Source organism: Bombina bombina, chromosome 5 (genome assembly GCF_027579735.1).
Source record: "Bombina bombina isolate aBomBom1 chromosome 5, aBomBom1.pri, whole genome shotgun sequence".
Taxonomy (NCBI): domain Eukaryota; kingdom Metazoa; phylum Chordata; class Amphibia; order Anura; family Bombinatoridae; genus Bombina; species Bombina bombina.
In genome coordinates this window covers 261,627,929-261,653,926 of record NC_069503.1, presented here as the reverse complement: position 1 = coordinate 261,653,926, position 25,998 = coordinate 261,627,929, and positions in this window count along the sequence as shown.

Sequence of the window (25,998 nt, the reverse complement as noted above, 5' to 3'; positions counted from 1 at the left end):
CTATATTTACACAAGAGTATTTGGTCAAGTGAGATATAGTTTGCAGAAACCTGGTTGGTAAAGTGAAAGATAATTTTGCACAAAAAAGAGGCTCATCAGTTTCAATGGAAGAAATTGGGCCTTTTTTAAATGCACATTTTACAGTGTGAAAAATGTTTCAAAACACACTATTATGCTGGAAAACTGTACCCATTATTTTATGTGGGATAATAAGAGAACATTAAACATCTCTTGCATTTATTGATAAAAATTGTGTTTCTCGCACGCTTCCTAGAGAGGCCAAAAAGCAAAATCTTGAACTTGTAAAATCTGCAGATAAAATAGCTGCTTTAAAAAATCTGCAGCATTTTGAAAACCTAGGTTACAGATTGCTTTTGGCTTCTTTAAGGAGCATGGGGCAAAGCACAGAAATATAAGAAGTGTTAAATAACCCCTTTAACTCCTTAATGACCAGCAAAATACCCTGTGCATTGCAGGTCTTTCAATAGGGCTTGCTTTTTTAGTAGCGGCAAGGCTGCAATATTATAGGAGTTCTGCTGGAAGGAGTGAGACCCGCGCTATTTCTGGCCGAAAAAACCCTTGACAACCAGCAACGTACAGGATATGTCATGGTCGTTAAGAGGTTAATATCCTGTAATGTTAATCTTGTTTGGTAAAAAACATGTATTGATGACCATAATACGGTTGGCAGATGGAGATCCTGAAGTTAGATATGTGTATTTTTGTTGGCATTCAGCATTTGTTTGCAGTCTGCAGATTTATTAGTGTAGAAGTGCAACTCACAAATGTTTGAGCAAATTCAGATCTCTGTATATTGCACTTTTTAATAAAACTGATAAATATAGTGCTGAAATGAGCTGAATGCTACTTTTCGCTGCCATAGAAACTAAATGCTGAATTCTGAAAAATGCAAATATCTACTAGTTAAACTAAGATCTTGCCAACTATACATCCCAGTGCAAGAATATTTACAGCCAATAGGCTCAGCGTAAGGTGAGGTTTTAGTCTGTGGTTATAGTTAGTGGTAAAGCAATACTACAGGAAAAATACTAGTCTGTTTTTAGAGGAAGAGACAGGGTTACATTTGGGTTAGGGTTAAAGACAGGGTTCATGTTAGGGCTATGGGCAATGCTATAATTATGGTAAGGGATAGGGTTAATCTATGGAACTATAATGAAAGTGAATCATCATTTACAATGGTAATAAAATAACATATTTCCTGTTCTATAAGAGATTGAATAAGTCCAGTTTTCTTTGAATATCATTTTGTATATCTAGTTCAGAAGAATGCATCCTTTCAACGTTTTTGTAGGTACATTAAATAATATATGGTATGCATTATAGACATAAGCTTTTTGTTTTGTTTATTCCTGCTGAAATGTATATCTTCATATTTCTGAATTTTATATGTCAAAAATGTCTATTGTACCTTTGCATGCATTAAATAGTTTTTTTTTTTTAATGATGTATGATAATTTTTTAAATATATGTATATATATATATATATATATATATATATATATATATATATATATATAAAAATATATTTTTAAAGTATAGATTGTTTATGAGAGTCAATGGTTATGGCATGACATTGCTTATTTATCACTGTGACCTAGCAAAAAAGATGTATTACTGATAAACTATCATAAGACTAATATATTATATGACACCTTTTCTCTACCTATCTTAAAAATGCTATGCCTATCTCTTCACTCATCTGTGCGCTCTACTCAATATTTTTCAGGCTTGTTATCTAAGTATAAAATGTTTTCCTTTGCTTTACCTTGACATTATATTAGTCCTGACATAAAAGGCATGTATATATCAGGAAAATATATCAGGAAGGAGTTTAAAACTATTTCCTTACACAAATAAATAAGAAGATAGTTTAGGCTTGAGATTTTCTAATGCATTGATAGGAGGTGACTGTTTGCCTAAAAAATAAAATCACAATTGACTAGATTCAGAAAGTATCATTAGTGGGTGTTCGAACCATTAGCATCTATTATTGTGTTAAAGTGATAGTAAACCCCTTGTTATAACAATACATCTCTGTTGTGTTGCTATAGAATAACATTTTAGTCAAGTCTTAAAGGGACTTCTTTATTTTTTTATTGTTTAAAAAGATAGATAATGCCTTTACTACCCATTCTCCAGCTTTGCATAATCAACATTGTTATATTAATATACTTTATACTATCTAAATGTACCTGTTTCTAAGCCCCATCAGGCCGCCCCTTATCTCATTGCTTTTTAAATCTTACACAACAGCTAGACAGTGCTAGTTCACGTGTGCCACAAAGATAACATTGTGCTCACTCTCGTGGAGAATGAATGATATTGGTTATGCAAGAATCAGCACTGATTATCTAACATGCAAGATTGTAAAAAGCACTGAAATAAGGGGCAGTCTGCAGGGGCTTAGATAGAGGTAATCATAGAGGTTAAAAGTGTATTAATATAACAGTGTTTTTAAAACAAATTAACATCCTTTTTACTGCAATTATTTTATTCAATAGTCAAACTCCACCCACCATTTGCCTTATTTGTAGGGGCCAATCTGAGCTTTAGACCACAGACAACAAGGCTAAACCACAGTCCTAAAGTTAGTATAAAGCAAATTGTTTTGTAGTTGTAATCTGATAAAGCCAATTAGGGACAGATATATAGCAGAATTAGCACTAAAAAGACAGCAGGTTGCTTTTTAAGTCCTGAGAATTAGAAATTGCTCAATTTTCTGATCTAAATTACACAAAAAGGGGACAAACTAAATAATTTAAATGTAATAATTTGCTTCATTCCACATAACTAGACCATACAGTATATAAAAATCTACATATGTTTAATGTCCCTTTAGGTTTACAGTAAATTAAATCTCTCACACAAAACTAGAACTTATTGCTAAACAATTACACCTGCAACAACTATGGATTTAAAATGTGGTAAATGTTTATGAGTGCCGAATATACCGAATTTTAAAGAAAAGTAGTCTCACTAGGTAGAATGTATGGTGTCTTGGGAAACAAATGAGATGAAATGAGGGGTTGACCGTAAGTTTCATGTACATATTTTACTGACTCTAGATCAATGACTCAAAACAAAATATTGACATTTACAAATAAATAATACTATATGCAGGGATGGCTCCTAACACATGGTTAATATTTTTGAAGCCTTAAGGGATGCATATAAATGTATGCTTATTAAACAAACAAATAATAATATACTTCCTAAAAATGTTTAGTGGAACAAGGGATTTAGCTTAGTTTGCAGGGTATCTTCTATCTTCTGTTCTCCCCACTAGGGAGCCCGTTTCCGTTTTTGACACCCAAAGCATACATTTTTATTTCTGCCTTTTCCTAGGGTCACAAAAACTATAGCATACAATCAGGTTTTTTTTTTCCTGGAGCCGCAAAGAGTAGCACATAGGGCCACATATAAGTATCCAAGATAGCAGTAATGTACAGCTGTGATGAAAATAATGAGAGTATTATCTGTTCAAATTTTAAAAAAATATTTATCAATAATAAGAACTAGTTAACATATAATTAACATTAACGTAACAAAAGAGCTGTCAATACCGCCAAAGCTACAGGTCGCACTTTTCAGGAGCTCCTGACCTAATCTATGTATAATGTAATTTTACTTGCTATATTTAACCTATTCTGCTGGTACTTGGAGGGCAAAAAGCACAGAAAGCACCCTGAGGTACGTGGGTAATGAATAGGAGGTCGCCTACACAGTATTGAATTGAAGAGCTGTAAAGAGACTCCCCGCCACATGGTGATCCGCCATTGTGGGAGGGGGGGTGCGATGCGGCCCGACATGGAGACTCAGGCCCTGTATATCAGCATCAGGGATCTGTTGGAGGATTATAGGAGAAAGATCTGTGCTAAGCTTGATGCTTTTGTGGCCAAAGTCCAAGCGACACGAATGTGCAGCGCTGCCGCTGCTAAGGGACTTGGAGCGATACCGGAACCACAAGTTGCCGCGGCCCTTACGAGGCACCGACCGGAGACTCTAAAGCTGATGCCGGCGGAGACGGACCACAGAATGAGACTTCACTCCCCCTCTGCTGCCTCTGGAGATCTGTGTGCACCCTGCTGGGACCAATGTCGGGATCATTGGAGGCCCCGGTCTCAGAGCCATCACTCCCCTGAGATTTCCCGGATGGTTCGGTCCCGCCTGCAGATGGACGGCTATGCTCGTATGCAAGTGGGGTAAGCGGTATCTATTTGTAATCACTATCTACGATGGAGCAGTACAGTCGGCACTGTGAGTGATAAAGCTGCGTGTCATCTATCCAGAGGCTTCTTTGTCACTAACGATTAACTTTCACAGTTCTAATGAAGGCATATTGCCGGATCCCTAACTGAGGACTATCTCCTGCTTCTAAGTATCTACTCCTAAGGTCACAGCGTGCTAAAGCCGGGACACTGTCCAATATATATACAGTTTTTTATGAAGCCCTTGGACTGCTTTGGTGTTACACTGGTTCCAGACAACGAGGCACAGAACTTTATATCACATTATTACGCTAGTACTGAGAGCTTCCCTTAACACTAAAGGCCTGTTATTCCCTCTATCCTAAATTATAGAGAAGTAACTACTGTTTGTTGATTGTCTTCCCCTGCATTAAGATAGACTGAACATTGCTTGCTTGGGCTTGTGGATATAATTTCTTATTGCATTGTCTGCAAGATGTAGGGTGATTCGCCCTACTTCTAAATATCACTTGTAAGCTCTGATAAGCTGTCATAGGATTGTCACTGGTTTGTTTCTGTTACGTTCTCTTGGGGGAGTTTGTATTGGCTTCATATGGGAGATGGTTTGCTTACTGAGAAAATATTGTTGTTTAATGTTATCACTCCACAGCACCAGATGTACCTGTGACCTGCTATAATAATCTTTAATATTGGTACATTAGTTAGGTCACTGTTTGTGCTATTGTATACTCTAATATATATAGGGGGCCCATGCAAATAATACGCTAAGGAATTATTTGAAGATGTGAATGTAACTCTGTAAGTGGCATGGCCGCGCGTAGATTTTATGACATTTAGCTAACCCTGCAGCTCACCATTATGTAACACTAGGCGTATGCTAGATTAAATGCCCCTAGAGTCAATAATTGAGTGTCTTTTGAAGTTTCAGGCCACACATGAGGTTACATGAGAGAGTCTCCTGGACATTAGTACGGCCCTCCCCAAGAGACACATATTCACTAGATGTATAAGACAGTGGCGTGCAGTGACGTCAGCGGCTAGTGAGGCACTGACAATGATACGCACAAGAATCACACACACATATATATGTATATATGTGTGTGTAAATATATATATATATATATATATATATATATATATATATATATATATATATATATATACATACACATACACATACACACACACATATAAATATCACTAAATTACTGGCACCAACAAATATTTTGTACCTGAAAAGAGTTAGTTATGTTCACCTACAGCACAGGGCTCATCAATTGTGACCCTCCAGAGGTTTTGGAACTAGATTTCCCAGCTGAAATGGTGGCTGAGCATTATGGGAAATAGCACATAACACAAGTACTGGACTCACACACACAGACCCACACACACTGAAATAGACCCACACACAAACAGATGCACACACAGAGACAGACCCCCAAACACACAGACAGAAACACACACTCAGACAGACCCCCCCACACACACAAAGACACACACAGGGACAGACCCACAAACACAGACCTCTACCAAACAGACACACACATGCACACACAGACCCACACAAACACACAGGTATACACACAGGGACAGACCCACACACACACACACCCCAAACACACACACAGAAAAATCCACACACATAAACACAGACCCACTCACACAGACCCCCAAACACACAGACATACAGTCACACAAACACAGACACACACACATCCACACACAGACAGACAGACAAACCCACACACACAGATCCATACACACACAGACCCCCCCAAACCCACACAGACAGTAACACACACACACTGTACATATCAAGTGTTGTGTTCTTTCTCATGCAGGGATAAAGGAGGGGAGTTTTTAAAAAATAAAATAAAAACAGGAATAATTCAATATATAGTAAAAGATGAAGCACTACTAGTACCACTGAGCACTCTTCACTAAGTTCACTTGACTCAATGACAAACAGACTTGTATACTAAGCTTACAAATGCACACACAGTGTTTATAAAGAGCCATGTGCTTATTTATATTTAATATTTATATTTATTTTAAAAAGCATAGAGTTTAATGCAATTTGTAAATACTAAATATGCAAATCCAGTACTCATAACTCATGGAAATAGATAAATATTTGGGGTTAGAGATAAGAGATGTGGTTATTTTTAGGGTTTGGGATAAAGGCTAAGAAAAGTTTTGCAATCCATAATCAGCAGCAATGTTGCAAGCTACATTTCTGTGCTGATTTTCACTGTAATATCTTTACATTTTCTCCCTATTTCCAATAAGAACCAGAGCTACAAATCAGCAAATTCATTCTGGCACAATGGGAAGACAATTCTTCTTTAACTTTAAATGTGAACTGCATGCATTAGTGATGTGCTGTGTGTGTTGCAATGCAAACTGACATGTGGAAATGTAATATGAGATTTATTCTACACAATAGCTAGCTGTGTAGGGAAGGCTTACAAAGGCAGGCAGAGTGCTCTTAATTTACAAGGTGCCAGAGCTACTGCATTCCATTGATAAGCAGTGTTCATTAAAATCCACAGGCATCAAAGAGGTTAACTAGTAATTGATAACACAGAAAATAGTGCACTCCCTAAATACATACATGCACCTTTTCAAGTAGAGATCCACAATCCATGAGAAAACACAGGTTAGAGATAGAGTATTCTTACATAGCAAAGTAAGAAGAAGGGCACATTCCTTACATAGCAGCACTAAGCAGCAGGAGGACGACAGGCTCTTCCCTGAGAACGAAGGGGTTGTAAATGCAGGGCTGGGCTACTGAGGGAAGGATTTGATTTATAGTTGTTCTCTTATCAGGCAGCGTTCCCACTTGTCATATAACAGCTGCCGTTGTAGGCTGCATTTCCCCTCAGTTCTAAATCACTATATTGTGCTAAGGCAGCAGGCTCTGTTTGTTAGTTAGAGCCGTTACAGGAAAGTGCTGAGCTCAGTATAATGGAATTGCCTGAGGTCCCTAGCCCCTACTGACTTCACAACAGTGTGTGTCCACCGGCTGCAATATACTTTATTTCAGGATCATCTCTCCTCCTGGGCACTCTGTGTTGTTAAGCAAGTTCTCACTGCAGCAGTATGGCTATGTGATGAGATCGTGACATGATGTTATTTTTTTCCTGATCTAAGGGACTGAAGATTCAGAATCATTAGCATTTCCCATTAGAAAATGCTAATGATTCTGAATCTTCAGTCCCTTAGATCAGGAAAAAAATAACATCATGCCACGATCATCACATAGCCATACTGCTGCAGTGAGAACTTGCTTAACAACACAGAGTGCCCAGGAGGAGAGATGATCCTGAAATAAAGTATATTGCAGCCGGTGGACACACATTCTTCTGAGTGACTGCTCTAGTCTGCTGGCCTGGCTGAGAGGGTATGCGAGTGACTGTGAGTGTGTATAGCATGGGGGGGGGGGAGGGGATTGGGGAATAGACCTTGATGACCCAAATAAACTGTTATTACTTACCGGTCTGTTTACTCTGACACCGGTCTCTCAGACAGTCCACTCTCTTGCTGCAGCTCCCCCTGCTCACTATTTCCCGCCAACAGCCGTCCCAGTCACTGCTTCAAACAAGCCCGGCCGGCACGCCTCCCTAGCAGCACTGATGCTGATTGGCTGTGGTCACCTCCATCTCATAGAGGCGGTTTAGAGAACCGCCTCTATTTGAGAGAGACATGGGCCCGGTGAGACACCACTGGGTGGCGTTAGCTCATAGTGAGCACTAAACAGTAGCTAGCATCCATGTTGTGCAATTAATGGAGGGCAGCGGAGCAGCTCACTGCCTCTTAATTGCGCAACATGGATGGGAATGGATGGTATTGCATCTGTGGAGCCGGCAAGGGGGGGGGGTATTGTAGCTGGGGGGGGCGTGGTCACAAAATGTACAAAAAAAATTACACAACTTTTTTTATTTTTTTTAATCATAAATAAAAACTTCTTTTTCTGATTGGACAGGGTAGGCACTGCCTCCCTTGCCTCCAATTACTGCACGTCACTGGTATAAGAGAACGCATCTGTGGCATAAGCATCTTAACTGTACGGTCTGTTTGATGGTGGGAAGACCAATATCAAGCCTAAGTCCGCCCCCCCACACATTTGTATGGTAGGGGATAAATACTCTGTCCCTTATACTCCTTTTTAGCAGAGTGAAGTAGTCTCTGCTCTATCCGCATAGCCTAAGTCTTAGTTTATATTAAAAATTGTGTAACGATGGCTCACCGGATCTTAATACTGTTAGTTCTAGTATCATCGATTTTACATACCTTAGCACCAGAGGTTAGCATATCCCCTCAATGTTCATTACAACTTGTACCCTATATGTCTATACACTACAGCCTGTGGATTGGGACAGTGCTGGTCATGATTTAAGTAGCTACAGATGCGACAAATACTGGTGTTAATGCTATGAGAGCTTCTTACCTATGTTACTAAAGGAGGCGTCCCTACTGTCGCTTATTTCAGCACTAAGACCAATCCACGACCACTTACATAGGATTAACTTATATCAGTGTATTACTTTTAGACCACACATGTCATTATATTATATAAAGTTACATCTAATTTTTTAGTGAAGAAGTTGAGGTGGGATCAGTTTGAGTCTGCAGTTATTCCTGACCTCTTATATGGTGTTATTGCATTAATAACATGTCTTCAACTATACTCTAGAATCCAGATCCCTTGAGTGGATCTCTGTTCCATTGAGGACGCTATGCAGATTATTAATAAAATGAGGTGAAATGTTGTTGGGTAACATTTTGAACTGACTAGGCGAGATGAAACCCGCTAGTCAATAGTGATATTTGATTATGGATTCTGTGTCTTTAGCATATCTGTATTTGTGTTGTTGCCCTTCCAACTGTAACTGTTCTGTGTATGTTTTCATCGCCTCAATAAAAATATTAAATAAAAAAAAAAAATAAAAAAAAAAAAAGAGCTGTCAATAGTAACAGCTACAATAAACTATATAATGAGGTTTGGTTGGAATATATGGTGCTAATATGGAAAGACTGGTCGCAACAAAACAAAAAACAAAAAAGAAGAAAAGGGGAAATGTTTGTTCAAGGCTCCGCCCTCCACCCCCTCCAACTCAACCTAAAGACATTTATTTCAGTATTAGTGGGACCATCTATACTAATTTGTAAGAACCAAATTATTGAAAAATTATGTCTTATATAATAAGGGCCATTTCCCCCTGATAGAAGCAGCCAACATATATTCAGTTTGATCTTTGGATATTCTTAACAATATCATAGCTGCCAACATATAAAAAAAATTCTATAGTCACATAGCAGCACAGCAATTAAAAAAGGTTACACTCACTGTGCCAACTCTACTCTGCCCCAATAAACACAATGTTAATTTCATACAACATGCAGAAAATATTACAAATTATTTAATGTAAAACATAAACTACAGACTATTCACAGATACCTGTTCACCAGATGAGATTATTCTGCTCTTCAAGTGTTAAGTGCAACAGACTCAGAGGCCACAGTATACATTGGTACAACATTTTCATACAAATCATCTTCATTCACACCGTCTAGTTAATTCATTCAACCACATTCTGGCAAATCTGTGAATTCTATTTCTCATTTAAGGCACAGTGAGAATAAATAAGAGTACAAGAGTACAATATTAAATGTCTGAAATAAAGATTGTACATGTTGTAAAAATAATAAGGGAGTAAACTGTTCTAAGAGCAGATAAATAAGAGACACTGGGACACTGTAAAAAAGTTTGGACAAAACAAGGAGATCCCTGGAAGTAGGGGAGGGCTGGCAGTGCTACTAATGTGTGGACATAATAAAAGAGTCTAGCTTATATACAGTAGACATGTGCAGCCCAGAAAATGTTGCTTCAAACTTTTTGTCCAATTATTCAGGGAAATTTTTTTCCTTCAATATTCGGTGGCTGTACTTTTTGGTTTTCGTTTTGTTTAAAAATAAACGAAAACTGAATTTTTGTTAAACGTTTAAATTCGTTTTAATTAAAACGAATGTAAATGTTTCAAAACTACAAGTGAAACGTTCACCTGTAGCTACAATCTTTACCTTAATGTGCTCTTCAGAGCATAGAGAGTACGTTAAGGTAAGTATTAAACCATTAAAAAAAAAAATTGAAGTAAAGAAATAAATACTGATGAATTTCAGTACTTTTTCATTTTTTTTTCATTTTTGTCGGTGCATTCTTCGGAAAACAAATGCAAATCTCTAATATACAATATACTCAAGAGGGTTTTACGTTATCAATTGGTGAACAGCTCTGGATTTGAAAAATCCTGTATATTTTGCTTTCAGAATGGCATTTTAAATACTTTTAAAATGATAAATTGAGAATGTGGATGCTTAGCAATGCTATGCTTATTTCTGTTGTATGATATCCATTTATAAGTAAAACATTATTTGTCACTTCAAGGTACTGTTCATGGTAATTGTGCTTTGTACTCTACACACTGTTCTTGAGTTCACTTTAAAAACTGCTATTTTCATCTTATAATCAGGTTCCTTTCATATTCTATGTGATTTCGAGAAAGATTTATGTGGCATGGCAAGTGATGCATGGATTAGAACCAATGGATTAGCAAATATAAATCCTCTTCAAGACCACAAAATGAATCCCACAGGTAAGATTCTCATAATGATATAAGTGGCATATTCTTATACATAGAATTGATCTACACCTTCTGCCTGCATTATTGCCATGATTCCATATGGTTGATCCAATTAGTTGAGTATGATCAGTAGAGGACTGACATTTGCAGGAGAACATTACATCAATATTAAAGGTAGCTCTGAGGGCCATGGGCAGCAACAATACAAATGTCCAACCTTTACAAATGAAGGGCCACATTGTAATTTTCTTTCCACTTTCAGTTCTGTCAAACATTAATTTATATATTGCTATAGTCAAATCAGATTAAGAGGTTTATATAAATAGACTTCATTGAGCAATACATTTTCATACTATATAACATTGCTTATGCTCTCATAAGTTTTACTATGCTACATACGGATCAAGAAACATATTGGTCCCTCTCAGAATGAACATGAGTGATTTAGTTACAGACAAGGGGAAGGGGACAGTTATCACCTTTAGGATTTGTACCATGGGAGCAGGGCCGGCTCAACCATGAGTCCAAGTGGGTCCAATGGACGCAGGCAGCACTCGACAAGGGGAAGCACTTCAGTGACTGAGAAAGTCACTGTCAAACCCAGACCACTTCTGTCCTCAGTCTCCATGGGGGAAGTTGCAGGTTCAATAGCAGCATAACCTTATCTTGCACAAAGACACATAACCGGTCAGGGGCAACATTCAAGGTGGGACAAGTGCATCTCTTCCATTTATTTAACAATTGTGCATAAGCATTTGTTGCATGCAGGCAGGCTTAGTAAGGTCAGCGACCAGGCTAGTTGGTTGATATGCTAATCAGTAATGTTACTATGGCATGCATCATTTGATTCTTGGACCCAGGCAGCACAATATCTTGAGTAGGCCCTGCATAGGAGGGCATTCTTTGGTGTGCTGAAAATGAGGCACATGTGTAGTGCTATGCTATAACATCATATGACCTTATCCAGCCTATATGCAGCCATGTTTCAAACTAAAAAAATATTTAATAAATATATTGCAAAGTTGTTTCCTTATGCATAACTAAACAGTTTTTATATAAAAATCTCATGGTATTTAATATCCCTTTAAATATATTTTAACTGTCACCCTGTCTTAGATGAAGCATCACTGAAATTCTTAAGTAGTTAAATTGCTAAAACACAATGGGCTAGATTTATCAAAGATTCAACTGTTAAATAAGTGAAAATATGCGTCAAATTATGCGCATAACTGACATCCCTAAGTTATCATTTGGCAACATTGTCAAGTATAGCTCAAATCGCTGTAACAAAAAGCTCCAGCAATATACATTCAATGTAGATTGTTTGCAATTTTATCTGAGTTTGATGATGCTAATCCGATTGTAATCCGACTCCATTCAACCAAATTAAATGTACTAAACATTCAAATTATATGCTCGCATCTTGAACGACGCAGCGATTCTGATTTCCAATCCGCCCCTTTTAAACTAGCGAATAACAAAAGAATCAAAGGGATGTTAATGAAATGTTAAAGAAAAACTATAAAAAAGGTGTGTCTACCAACACAGAACTGTTTAGTTCAATCCTGTTTGTTCCCTTAACTAGTCAATATTCAGAATGAATATGTTAAATATATTTTCATTTGCAATAATTCTTCGACACAGAAGAAAAAGATTAAAAAATCCAGCAACAGGCCACTGAAGAGCTACAACAAACTGTAACTGTACTTATTCACAAATAAGAATGAAAATGATCATTGAAAATGGCGATCATGATTAAAACTATATGTAAATAACGTGTCACATGATTTTCATGTGATTGATAACGTACATAATACCAGCTAGAAGAAATTATAAATTTACAAATAGGCACCATCGATACTTCATATTTATCACCGGTGCCCTGATCTTCGCATACTAGTTGACGCAAAAGAGTTTTTTTTTATAATTATAGACACCAAATTTGTAATTGTTGCGGGGAGGTACAGTGAGTATTAAAACTGGTGAATGTCAAGAGGATGAATCTGTGATAAATGAAGTCCAATGCCACTCTGTAAATGTTGTGGGGAAAAAAATATTCCTAATGAGAATTCAGTACACTGGAACTTGCTAAATCTTATAAATGTATATTTACCAAAGGGATTGAAATGTTGTTTAATGTACAGGTATCCTGATGTTTTTTCCATGTGATTGAAACTGATTTTAAAAGATAGTGATGCACAAACTAAAAGACACATCATACCTGATTTGTTTGTAATGGAGCTACTATAAAATTATTATAAAATAATAGTGAGACAAGCTTTTAAGGGAAATTACATGTCTTGTAACATGACTTGTGCACACATCTAGTTCTCTATATGCAGTGAAATACCATAATGCTTGCTGTATTTAAAAAGCCTATAGTTATTATTACATTGTTCATTTAAGATATATAGCAATACCTATACCAAAAATAGTGAATTTGAGAGCTGATTGCAGTACAGTATGTCATATACATTTGTCAATTTACAACTTAAAGGGACATGAAACCCAATTTTTTTCTTTTTTGATTGAGAAAGAGCATACAATTTTAAACAACTTTCCAATTTACTTCTGTTATCTAATTGTTTCGTTCTCTTGGTATCCTTTTTTGAAAAATATAGCTAGGTAGGCTCAGGAGCTGCTGATTGGTGGCTGCACTTATATGTCTCATGTTATTGGCTCAACCATGTGTATTGTTGTTTCTTCAACAAAGTATTCCAAGAAGATGAAGCAATTTAGATTTGGAAGTTATTTCAAATTGCATTTTCTATCTGACTCATGAAAGAAAATTTGAAGATGCATTTATTTTCTTTCTATTACTATTCAGTCCTTAATAAACCAATAGGCTTGCAGTCACGTCTCTTTTTACCAATACATATGTGCAAGCTGTTCTTATGAGCCAATAAGGACCAAGGTAAATGTTCTATTTAAACATAACTTTTCAATGTTCATGCTCATAGTGTAAGTCTATAAGAATAAAAGTTTTTAATGTAAGTTTACCATTTTGTTTTCATGAAATATAAACAATTTAATGAAACAGAATGGAATTTAAAATTGGCAGGTAATTCTATAGAAATGTTTAAAGGACATACAATGTCAAGGGAAGTACCCATCTATTATACCATCTCAATGCCATTTTGTATATATTCTTTTAATATAACAGGAAAACAAAAATAACCTTGGCAAGACTCCTTCGCCCATAGTTATCAAGGTCTGGCGGACCTGATCCGACAATGCGGATCAGGTCCGCCAGACCTCGCTGAATACGGCGAGCAATACACTCGCCATATTCAGCATTGCACCAACAGCTCACAAGAGCTGCTGGTGCAACGCCGCCCCCTGCAGACTCGCGGCCAATGGGCTGCCAGCAGGGGGTTGTCAATCAACCTGATCGTACTCGATCAGGTTGATTTCTGGCGATGTCTGTCCGCCTGCTCAGAGCAGGTGGGCAGGGTTATGGAGCAGCCGTCTTTGTGACTGCAGGCTCGCCAGAAACATGGGGCATCAAGCTCCATATGGAGCTTGATAAATATGCCCCCTTAGATCATCTCACCTGAGTGGCAAGGTTTTGAATATAAGGCCCTAAGTGAGTGCTCAGGGCCTTTGGGGAGAGGTTGATGTTCCTTTAGGTATCATGCACTGTTGCACTATCTCAGACAAGAGAAAACGAAATGCTGTTCCTGGTGGCAGGCCAGGTACAAAGCAGAAATTACTTTCTGCTTTATAATCTTCATCAGCTCCTGACATTAGGAGAAACGAATCAACATCTCTTCTTTACAATGGGCTACATCCTGATGGACATAAATGTTAGTTAAAGGGCCAGCAAACATAGAAAATAATGTTATATAATTCTGTACATAGTGCAGAATTATATAACATTATATTAGTGCTAGATTTATAGAACCTAATATTGCCGGTGAATTGTTATAAAAAAAAAATGTGTTTTCCAGACCCGCTCTCTGTGCTCTACTGAGCGGGTCTGTTTTTTACACTCAGCGCATCTGGCCAGCTGTCTAGTCACAGCCCGGCCAGACCGCGCCATTACACTCAGTACACTGCACTGAGTCTAAGGAGTCTTGCCGGTACAGCAAAGCCCTTAAAAAATAAGTGTAAAAAACAGACCCGCTCAGTAGAGCACAGAGAGCAGGTCTGGAAAACACTCTTTTTTTTATAACAATTCACCGGCAATATTAGGTTCTATAAATCTAGCACTAATATAATGTTATATAATTCTGCACTATGTGCAGAATTATATAACATTATTTTCTATGTTTACTGGCCCTTTAAGGAAGACATTCACTTTTTTGGGGATTGAAAATATGTCATATGAGCATTTTCATCTAAACATAAGTTTTAAATTTATTTTAGTGACTGGAAAATGTTATTTAATGTTAATTCTGTTTAAAATGTGATAGCTAGAAGACGCTATACACTGAGAACCATTGACTAAAAGCAAACTAAACATATAAGAAAATACATTTACTGCTTATTTGAATTTTTGAGTGTTTTTGTATTGTCATTTTATTATGCACTTGTTAATTTTGCAACCCTTCTTTATTTAATGGTCCTTTAACTCATTTTGAAAATGTATGCATACTCCTAGCCCATAATAGTCAAATGTAATAAAAATCATATATAGAATTTTACAAAATAACATATCTTCTATTTTACACGTATATGTAATAAGCTCAAAAAAATACAGATCTGTGAGCCCTGAAAAATTAGTGTTGTCTCTTGCTGCCTGATGATCATTATTACTATGGTGGTCAAGTTATAAATACATATAACACATATTTATAGTAAAGAAGAGTCTTGTGATATAGTGATATGGTGAGAGGAGACCCCAAAGTAAGACCAATGATGCAACTTATTTGTCATTATAATGAGAATAGTCTGACAGCTAGACACATAGGCCAACTAGTTTTGTATTATGTTGTAAACACATGAAAAATAAATAAAACAGATCATTTCCTCCTTGACTATACAGAAGCAAAAGATTCATAGCTATAAAAATTATTCCTGCATTCAAGCATATGAGTCAATTCTTTGCAAAACTGAATTAATTGTCATTAAGCCATTAAGGATTAGCATTAATTCATTATATCTGGAATAAATAATTTTAATATAATAATTTTATTATATATTTTTATGTAATTTTTAAATGTATTTTTATGTAATTTTCTAGTCAATATATTTAAGCATCCACATATTTCACTAGAATAATAAATTAGCATTCTGGTAATCTTATTAAAATTGCGTGGAAACATCATACTTTAAAAAGTGTGAGGTTAGCTATAATTTGCACTTTTAATAAACAAAAATGATAATATTTATTACCCGGTGAACTGACCAAGACAAGCACTTTAGCAATTGAAAAAAACAAATATGGCAGCCAAAAAAAGGCTAAACTGGGTTTGAAACAAGTCTGACGATATCAGATGGATTAGAAACACCAATGTTGAATTACATATGCACGTGCACGGCCCAGATCCTATCCAGATATGCTCACATGGGGCCCGATTCTCTAAAGCTCTCTGCACCGGTGAGATTCTATAAGATGCCTCATCCATGTTATAAGACCCCTCCGGGATTGTTTTAAAGTAAAATATTTACCTTGGGATCGGTGTATCTAATTCACTAATATGCTTATGTTAAGCAGACCCTTACTTTACAGTATAATGCTCAGTAAAATAAGATGACAATTTCTCTCCATCCCCATGAGTTTTTGAGAATCAGGCCCTCGGAGAGTTTCAACAAAGGATGCCAAGATAAATAATTACATTTTGTAATAGAAGTAAATTTAATGTCAATGTTCTTTTTAAGAAATAAAGCTTGAGTATCTGTGGCATTTATTTACAACATGTAAACTGCCACTATCATGATTATATTGACTGAAATTGTATCAACATAGGCCAAAGTACAAGAAATTGAATTGATTATGAGGAATATCTACTGAATCATTAACTCAGTTCTGATAATTGACACATTTTTTTCTAACCAAGAAGCATTTAACAAATTCACTATTACCTACAGCCTGCTTATTGTTTACAAATCTGTAAAACATTTAAATACATATAATAATATTTATACTTAAACAGTGCTGCAGTTGCCATATTATAAATACATAAAATAATAACAACAATAACAACAATAGTTAATTAAAAAATAACTATTAAAAAAATATAATATTTTTATAATGTTGTGGCACAGTGTTGGGTGCAAAATGTACTCCATATTTTGCTAATTTGTTTGTGGGTTGGTTGGAATTCCACTTTTTGTATGATGTTTCTAATTATTTAACTGATAATATTGTTTTCTATATGCATTTTATAGATAACCTTATTTTCATTGTATAAAGGTCATTTAATTTTGAGGAATTTTTGGTATTTTTAAATGATAATGACATCAATTTAAGGTTTACCGGAAATATATATGATCATGAAGTAAGTTATTTGGACTTGAATCTGAAAGGTGTGCCAAATGAGGGTTATATAAGAACATGTACATCTGCGGGTAATACGATTTTAAATGCTAGCTCTTGTCATCCTCAACACATGATTCAATCTATCCCCAGAAGTCAGTTTTTAATGCATAAGACATAATACAAACTCTGATCTAGCTTTTGAATAACAGGCAAAAGAGTTAATACAGAGACTTGTGGCTAAAGGTTATGTTTTGGATAAATTATATGAGACCTTGGAGGAAGTTAGGAGGGAAAATGATGTGACTCAAGTAAGAAAGAAGAATAGATAGTCCTTTAGTAAACCGGCTATTATTTTTTTATACAGAATATACTTTACAGTATGATGCTGTTTGTAAAACCTTAAAGGGCGATTTACATATTTATTGATACAAATTTAGCTAACGATATTAAAAATTGTGTTTGTATCAAAGAGACCTTCCAGTCTTTCAGCTCAACGTTCTTCAAGTATGGTGACTAGTACAGAGAGGAAACGTGGTGCTTGGTTTAATACCATAGGTCATTTTAGATGTAGCGGCAGGAATTGTAATATTTGTAGTATTATAAAAAATAGGTTCTGTACTTGAAGCTAATTGAAGATTCAGGGGTTAAAAGATGTGTCTTACATTGATGCTGTCATCTATGTTTAAGTGCCGATTACTGGTGCAAAACGTGTAAGATGGTAAGATGGTCACCCTCCTGTATCTATTTTAATATTTGAGAATAAAGTTTGAGATTTTAAGGAGTTCCGTAGTGCGGGTGCATTCTGTGTGATCATTCATCTTCAGGGTTTAATGCATTGGGGAAAAGTGGTGGAATTAATTAGTTAGTAATTTTATATATAGAAATAGACGCTAGTGCCAATTGCCCTAACTCGTTAACTACATGAAGAATGGTGCTCAGATCAAATTGCAGTTTTTTATGGGGAAAATCAGAGAAAAGTATTAGAAAACTGGCTATTTTCTAAGCAGATTTAATCAAGTTGATACTTCTTTTAAGTGATTTAAGTGCAAGAATTATCTTCAAGAGACCATGATTTGAAATTGTAATAATAATTACAGCAGATGTAGAATGACTTAAATTATATATAACAAAGTAAAAGCACTGTTAGAAGTAAATCATAACATACAGCTTTAGCTAGCTACTAATTTAGAGCACAAAGCAAAATTATGCTAAACACTACATCCACGTGCATTAGAGTGGGTATGAGTTTAGATTAGGATGCCACAGATTAATGAAATCACACCCATACCTATACAAATTACGAAACTATAGAAAGCAATGATTTATTTATTTATATATAATATTACTGTAAAATGACAGTATTGCAAAATGTAATCCCTGGACCAGAAATGGGTGTCCTACATAGTTTTATACAGTGCCTTATTAGAAATAAAACCCTTGCCTGGGTAACCTAATTATTTTGTACTGTTCAAAGTAACTGGGTAATGAGATTTTAAAACAAGAAAATTAGTCTTATACTGTTTAATAGGAAATTAATGAGTATTGTGTACTGTTAAATAGGGAATTGACGATTATCATGTACTGTTTAATAGGGAAATAGGGAAATAATTTGATTTAAGGAGATTCATTTGCAACACATTCTAAAATCATTTAAATAGATTTTCACCTAATTTGATCTATGATGTACATTTTTTCAATGTAACTAAAAAAAAGAGAGAAAAACTGAGAGAGCCTTACTGAAGAACCACAACTGTTTTCCTGTTTTTGAGAAAATATGATAAATAAAAAACTGTCTAGACTGGAACAGAAATAAAATAAAATGTTTCTATTACAAAATCCCTTTCATCAAGGTTACTGGAGCTGTTTTCATCTATAAGTAAGAAAGAAGGTCACAGCTAAGGTTACAGTAAAAGAATTTAACAAAAAGCATATAAAGTAATACATAGTGCATTTATAAATTTAATAACCTTTGATCTACAGACCTTTTGTTCAAAGAAATATAGGGAAAAATAATATAAATATATATATATATGTATAAATATTTTTTTTTTTTTGAGGGATATTTAAAGGAGCAGTCAAGATAAAATTAAACTTTCACAATCCCGATAGGGCATGGAAGTTTATTGCTGGTATCTTTACAACAGAAAGCTGTGAATCACTGAAGATACTGTATTTACCTTGCATTGCATTACACATATACAAATAATTATCATAAGTAAAAATGGCTTCATTAATTGATTTGATACACACATTTGTAGCAGATACTTTACAAGAAATTATTGAGATACAGTTTTCTAGGGTTATATGATTTTTTACTTAAAGAGACAGTAAACATCTGAGATTCTTATACAAAAATATTTAGTTATACCCAGTAAAATAACTGACTTTCATGATTTATTCTGCCTCCTTTTCAGGTCTTTTTGCTCTGACAATTGTATAATTTTTTAATTCTCAGAACTGAAATGACACATTGAAGATTTCTCAACTCAAGACTAAGGGGCCTATCTATCAAGCTCCGAAAGGAGCTAAAAGGCCAGTGTTTCTGGCGAGTCCGAAGACTCGCCAGAAACAGCATTTATGAAGCAGCGGTCACAAAGATCGCTGCTCCATAATGCTGTCCGCCTGCTCTGACCAGGCGGACAGGAATCGCCAGAAATCAACCCGATCAAGTACGATCGGGTTGATTGACACCCCCTGCTGGCGGCCCATTGGACGCGAGTCTGCAGGGGGCGGCGTTGCACCAGCAGCTTTTGTGAGCTGCTGGTGCAATGCTGAATACGGAGAGCGTATTGCTCTCCGCATTCAGCGAGGTATTGCGGACCTGATCCGCAGTGTTGTATCAGGTCCGCAAGACCTTTCATAAATAGGGGCCTAACTGTGCTAAAAAGTGCAAAATAAAGCACTTTATACTAACATAATGACTATAGCTAGCCTTGTCAGCTGTGGGCTCATGTTTTAATTGGCTCATGCAAATAAGAGTTTGGCTATTAAAAAGCAACTGCAGTAAAAGCTAATTTGCTTTATACTTGGCTGATTTGTTATTCTACAGCAACACAACAGAAATGTCTTGTGATTACAAGGTGTTTACTGTCCCTTCAAAATTTTAAACAGTCATAAAAGTCAAATTTGGAAACTTAACAGTGCATTTAATACCTGACTATAATGCTATTTCCAATACACTTTAGTTTGAAAAATGCAAATGTTTAAATAATGTTTCTGAGAAACGTTTTCATACTTATTCTAATTGTTAGTGGTGACCTTGTTTGTTGCTTCATCTGTAACCTTAGCCTATGCTACTTGGTGCGACCATGCCTGGCACTGAATCAACGTTCTGGCTGTGAGACACTTTAGGGCCTTGATTAACATTTGTAGCTCTGTTATATTCAGCCTTTTTCATTGGCTGTTTGAACACACCTGATCCCTCACGTGTCGTTAACTTAACAATTTAAGTCTGCTCCACCATAGGCTCAGGGCTTTGTTCTTTTTTGTCACAGTCTCTGTACTTGAATCTGTCTCTGGCAGTTTTACTTGTTTTGTACTTTGTTATTGTACTCTTGGATGTTGATTCTGATTCTGGTTGTTCCTCTTGTTTCTGACTCTACTTCCCTCCCCGTAGCCTGTGCTTTAGTCCCTCATGAGGCACCTGTACCTACCTAGCCCTGGTGTGGTCTATCCTCCAATAAGCCTGGTTCTTGTTCCTACACAGTAGTCCTAAAGGGTGCTATCCCTGGTTCCGGTATGTGTCCCAAATTAAGTTGTGCAAGGATTTAATTCTCCTACGTTGAATTACACATTGAATAACTACTAGAAGAAAATACATAGTGGGATTGGTTTATACAATACAAAAAAAATTATTTGTTAGTAACTAAAAACTTTGAAAGAAAAAGATAATAATGAGGCTTTTAAGGCAGGATAAAATCATTCTCTACTCCACACATAATAGCATAAGACTTACTATAGAAAATAGTTTAAAAACTGACCACATGACCAGGGGTGAGGGCTGCTGATTAGAACTTCATCAAGAAGCAAAACTACAAACATATCGGTTTAAATCAATAAATATTATGTGGCTTTACATACAAGATTATCATATTAATAAACTGAAAGAATTGCTTAGTTTAACAAAATAATAGAACACTTCAGAGAGATAGGTCTGACCACCAAAAGGGGAATGGATGTAAAACTAATTTTAAAAGGAGAAATCCTAGGCAAACCCATGATACATCAGATAAATCATCTACAGATACTTCATATGATAGTAATTGTGCTTCTGGTGATATTAACACTATGGGACAGATTATTGAGTTTTTGCGTTCGTTTGTATGCAGGTTAAATTGCACTCATATTAAAAGTTGAAAGTAAATGCGATTACTTGAGCACAATACAAGTTAATGCTCGTTGGGTTACCTCAACCTCAGAGCTCTGATTAACTGTTTCACAAAACAAAAAAGTGTCACAAAACACATCAAAAATACGTTACAATGTAGTTACACTCATAATAACACCATCTAATAACAATTTTTCAAAAAAATAAATATTGCACACAAATTATAAAGGCTCAAAGATATGAGATCTCAGGTGTTAGAAAAAAAAGCATGCAAAGGGCTTTAACATAGACATACAAATATATACATGTTCAAAGATGGATATGTATGTATATATAAATGTCTATATATATGTACAGATGTATATATATATATGTGTATATACAGACATATGTATACACATATAAACACAAATACATGTGTATATACAGTATATATAAACAGTGTATATATATATATATATATATATATATATTTACATATATATATATACTGTATATATAACAAACTATTGGGCATAGAGACGAGAAATATACAAAAGTATATTTAAAAGGTAGGGATTTCAGCACTCTTTTAATTGCGCAGCAATTTACCAGTGGGAGAAATGCACCCACCATATATAATTAAGAAACGGCAGCCAAACCATTCCTATAATTCAGAGACATTTATTAAGTTGGTTAGTAAATGTTGGATACAGGGGCGTATTTAGGTTTTGTGCTGCCCTAGGCACTCAAAATTCTGCTGCCCCCCACCCCACCCCAGGTTTAAGACCTTTTTTTTAGACATTATATTTTTGGGGCAGGGTGTAAAAATTTTAAAAAATAATGTCTTTTTGAGTAGATGTTCACCAGGGCTTGCATTCACTCTGGTCACACACACACACACACACACACACACACACACACACACACACACACACACACACACACACACACACACACACACATATATATATATATAGACACTATTTTGCAAGTCAGATGATTAAAGTGTTTATATCAGAAAAAAATATCCTTCACTGTATGATAGTTTGTCAGTAGGTAGTTGTTTAACCTTAAACATCTTCTTTGGTGATTGACAGTTATTTAAGCAAAATATCTGCTTGGATAAATATGTAATGAATATACAAACTGACCTTTAAAAGTACTTAAAAAATACAACAGTAATTATGATAGGTTTAGGAATTGTATCGTAGGGGATAAAGTCAAATGATACAATCATAATAAAGTATATACTTGTATTGTTTCTGAATGTGTTAAATGCATACAACATATTTTTAGTTGTGTTTTAAGTCACATGGTTGTATAGATTCAGCAATAAATACTAATTCTTTGCATGTATGACAGATAGACAAACAGTAAATGTGCAAGTATTTAGTGACTAATCCGTTTAAGTATTTTAATGCCTAATGAAGATGTATTGAAGGGAGAAAGGCATATGCTGTTTCACAGTGGTCACGGTGTAGTGCACACTGCACTGTGTAGTCTGTGTGAGTCTCAATCACGCGGTGGAGCCAGGAAGAATACCGCATTCCCTCTCAGTCCAGGCCAGGCTGCGCAAGTGAGCTCCGCCTCCACTGTCACCACGTCATGCGCACCCACATACAATCCCATAGGATAGCAATAGCCGGGCCCTGGTTGATTTAGCCACCCGGCCCTGAGTTCAGTAGAGTGGCCCTAGGGACTCAAAATTCTGCTGCCCCTTAAAAATCTGCTGCCCTAGGCACCGGCCTCGTTGGCCTATGCCTTAATACGCCCCTGGTTGGATAATTAAGTGATGCATCACTACATAATAAAAACGTACCTATGCATGTATTTCTGTTATGTAACAAAATAATGTATGATGGGCATTAAGCCCCTAACATCAATACACTAAATATTGCAACATGAATGTAGCCCCATGGACCTGGGTTGTTACAAAGATAAAAGGACATATATGTTGCAGGTAATCACACATAGTCCAGCCACACTACATACTAAGTGGCAAACTGTTATAGTTCAGTATTGTTAGCAGGTTAATCTCTCAAGTGTGATTGCATATTTAGAGGTTGACGAAGTAAGAACGTCCTCTAATAACCTGCTTCATATTAAGCTGCAAAACCTTATAATGGAAATACAATGTAGGTTAACAAACAGATGCAGTGATATGAAGCATCAAAAAATATCCTGACGTACAGACTTCAGCTGTTCAGCAAACTCAACTTTTATTGTGCCTTTTCAAGCCTCAAATGAGGAAACTAAATTTGTGGTGTATGATACCTCTTTTACCGAACTGTCCCGGTCAGCATACACAGTGCCATGTCTTTGGCGTGTTTCCATGAAGCTTCAAGAAAAGCAGGTACGGCTTTAATAACACTTTGTAATAAGTCGTGTCCGGTCTGTTACCAGTTTCCACCAGGTTAGAGTATCCTCAATTCACAGGGCTTTCAAAGATTTGGCAATTTCAACCAGCAGGTTGCTGAAACAGGTGTGCTTTGTCTTGCACAGTCGACGTACGTTTTGACCCACAATGCTTTGTGATTATCCGGGGCCTCGTCAGGACTGATTTTACAGGTACATCCACCTTCCTTAATAAGTCGCGTCACAGGGGCGTGACTTTTGCTACAGATTATATTTTTATGTGCTACAGAAGTGTTTAGTACTTTTTAATATTTATACATACATTTTGAACTAAACTAAATTTTAGAGAGGCCGGGTTTTTATCATGATAGATGGCAAAATGTCTAGCCACACTTGTGTCTCTGCCATAAATTATGTAATCTCTATGTTCCTCAATTCTTTCTTTAAAAACTCTCTTTGTTTTTTCCTATATAAAAATATGGACAGGAACAATATAACATATATATTACTACTATTGAATTACAATTTGCAAAAATTATGATATTAAATTGTTTGCTATTGTTTGTTGCAAAAGTCTTACTTTTTTGCATATAGGGGCAGTAAATGCAGTGACCACAAAGGTAGCTTCCTTTAACTTCTTGCCTTATACCTAGCCAGTTCAAAGAGGGGGACCTCACAAATCTGCTTTTGATCAGTTTATCTTTCAAACTAGGAGATTTTTTAGCTTTCTCAAGAGGTCTGGGGTATCTTTAACATATGATGGCAAAGATGTGAGAAATGGGCGGAGGAAGTGATCTACATAATTACCTATATTCTCACTAATACTTTGTTTCCAAATTAAATATGAACAACCGCAATATTCTCCTGACAATGGTTCATGATGAAAAAGAACTAGCGTTCTTAGACATCTTGATTAAAAAATAAGGAAATTCTATAGTAACAGAAAACTGAAGGAAATTCTATAGTAACAGAAAACTATAGGAAAACTACTGCCACCAACAGCATTCTAGAGGCATCAAGTTGTCATCCCCAACACCTTAAAAAAGGCATTCCCTTTAGTCAATTCTTACGTCTCAAAAGAAACTGCTCTTCTAAAACAAAATTTGAATAGCATGCAAAACTTATGAAAGAAAGATTTATTAATAGAGGATATTCTAAAAAATTAATACAATCAAATATCAATACAGTCAAAACCAAACCAGATTCATAACCACTTATAACTGTCAGTGGACAAAGATCAGAGAAATACTGTCTAAACACTGACAAATTCTTACCCTAGCTGAGAAAAGAAAAGAAAGGGTAGGAAATTATTCATTATTGACCGCTAAAAAAATCTCCTAGTTTGAAAGATAAACTGGTCAAAAGCAGATTCGTGAGGTCCCCCTCTTTGAACTGGCTAGGTATAAGGCAAGAAGTTAAAGGAAGCTACCCTTGTGGTCACTGCGTTTACTGCCCCTATATGCAAAAAAGTAAGACTTTTGCAACAAACAATAGCAAACAATTTAATATCAGAATTTTTGCAAATTGTAATTCAATAGGAGTAGTATACTGTATATGTTATATTGTTCCTGTCCATTTTTTTTAAATAGGAAAAACAAAGAGAGTTTTTAAAGAAAGAATTCAGGAAAATAGAGATGACATAATTTATGGCAGAGACACAAGTGTGGCTAGACATTTTGCCATCTATCATGATAAAAACCTGGCCTCCCTAAAACTTATAGGAATAGATAGAGGAATCTTAAGCGGTAGAGGTGATGATGAAGATAAGTGTCTCCTTAGAAAGGAGTCAAGATGGATTTTTGTCCTACAAACAGTGTCCCCTAAAGGCTTAAATGAAATAATTGAATATGCTCCATTCCTAAGCTAATGTGATTTCATAAGTAGGAATAGAAGTAGTCAGCTCATAATAATTCTTCCTAATAAGAATTTAATGATTTTCAATTATCTATTAAATAAAAATTACTTGGGTTCGCTCTCTAACTAAGTTGTTGCAACTTGTTCATTTAAAATAAAAACAAGCAGAAAAAAAGTTAAACA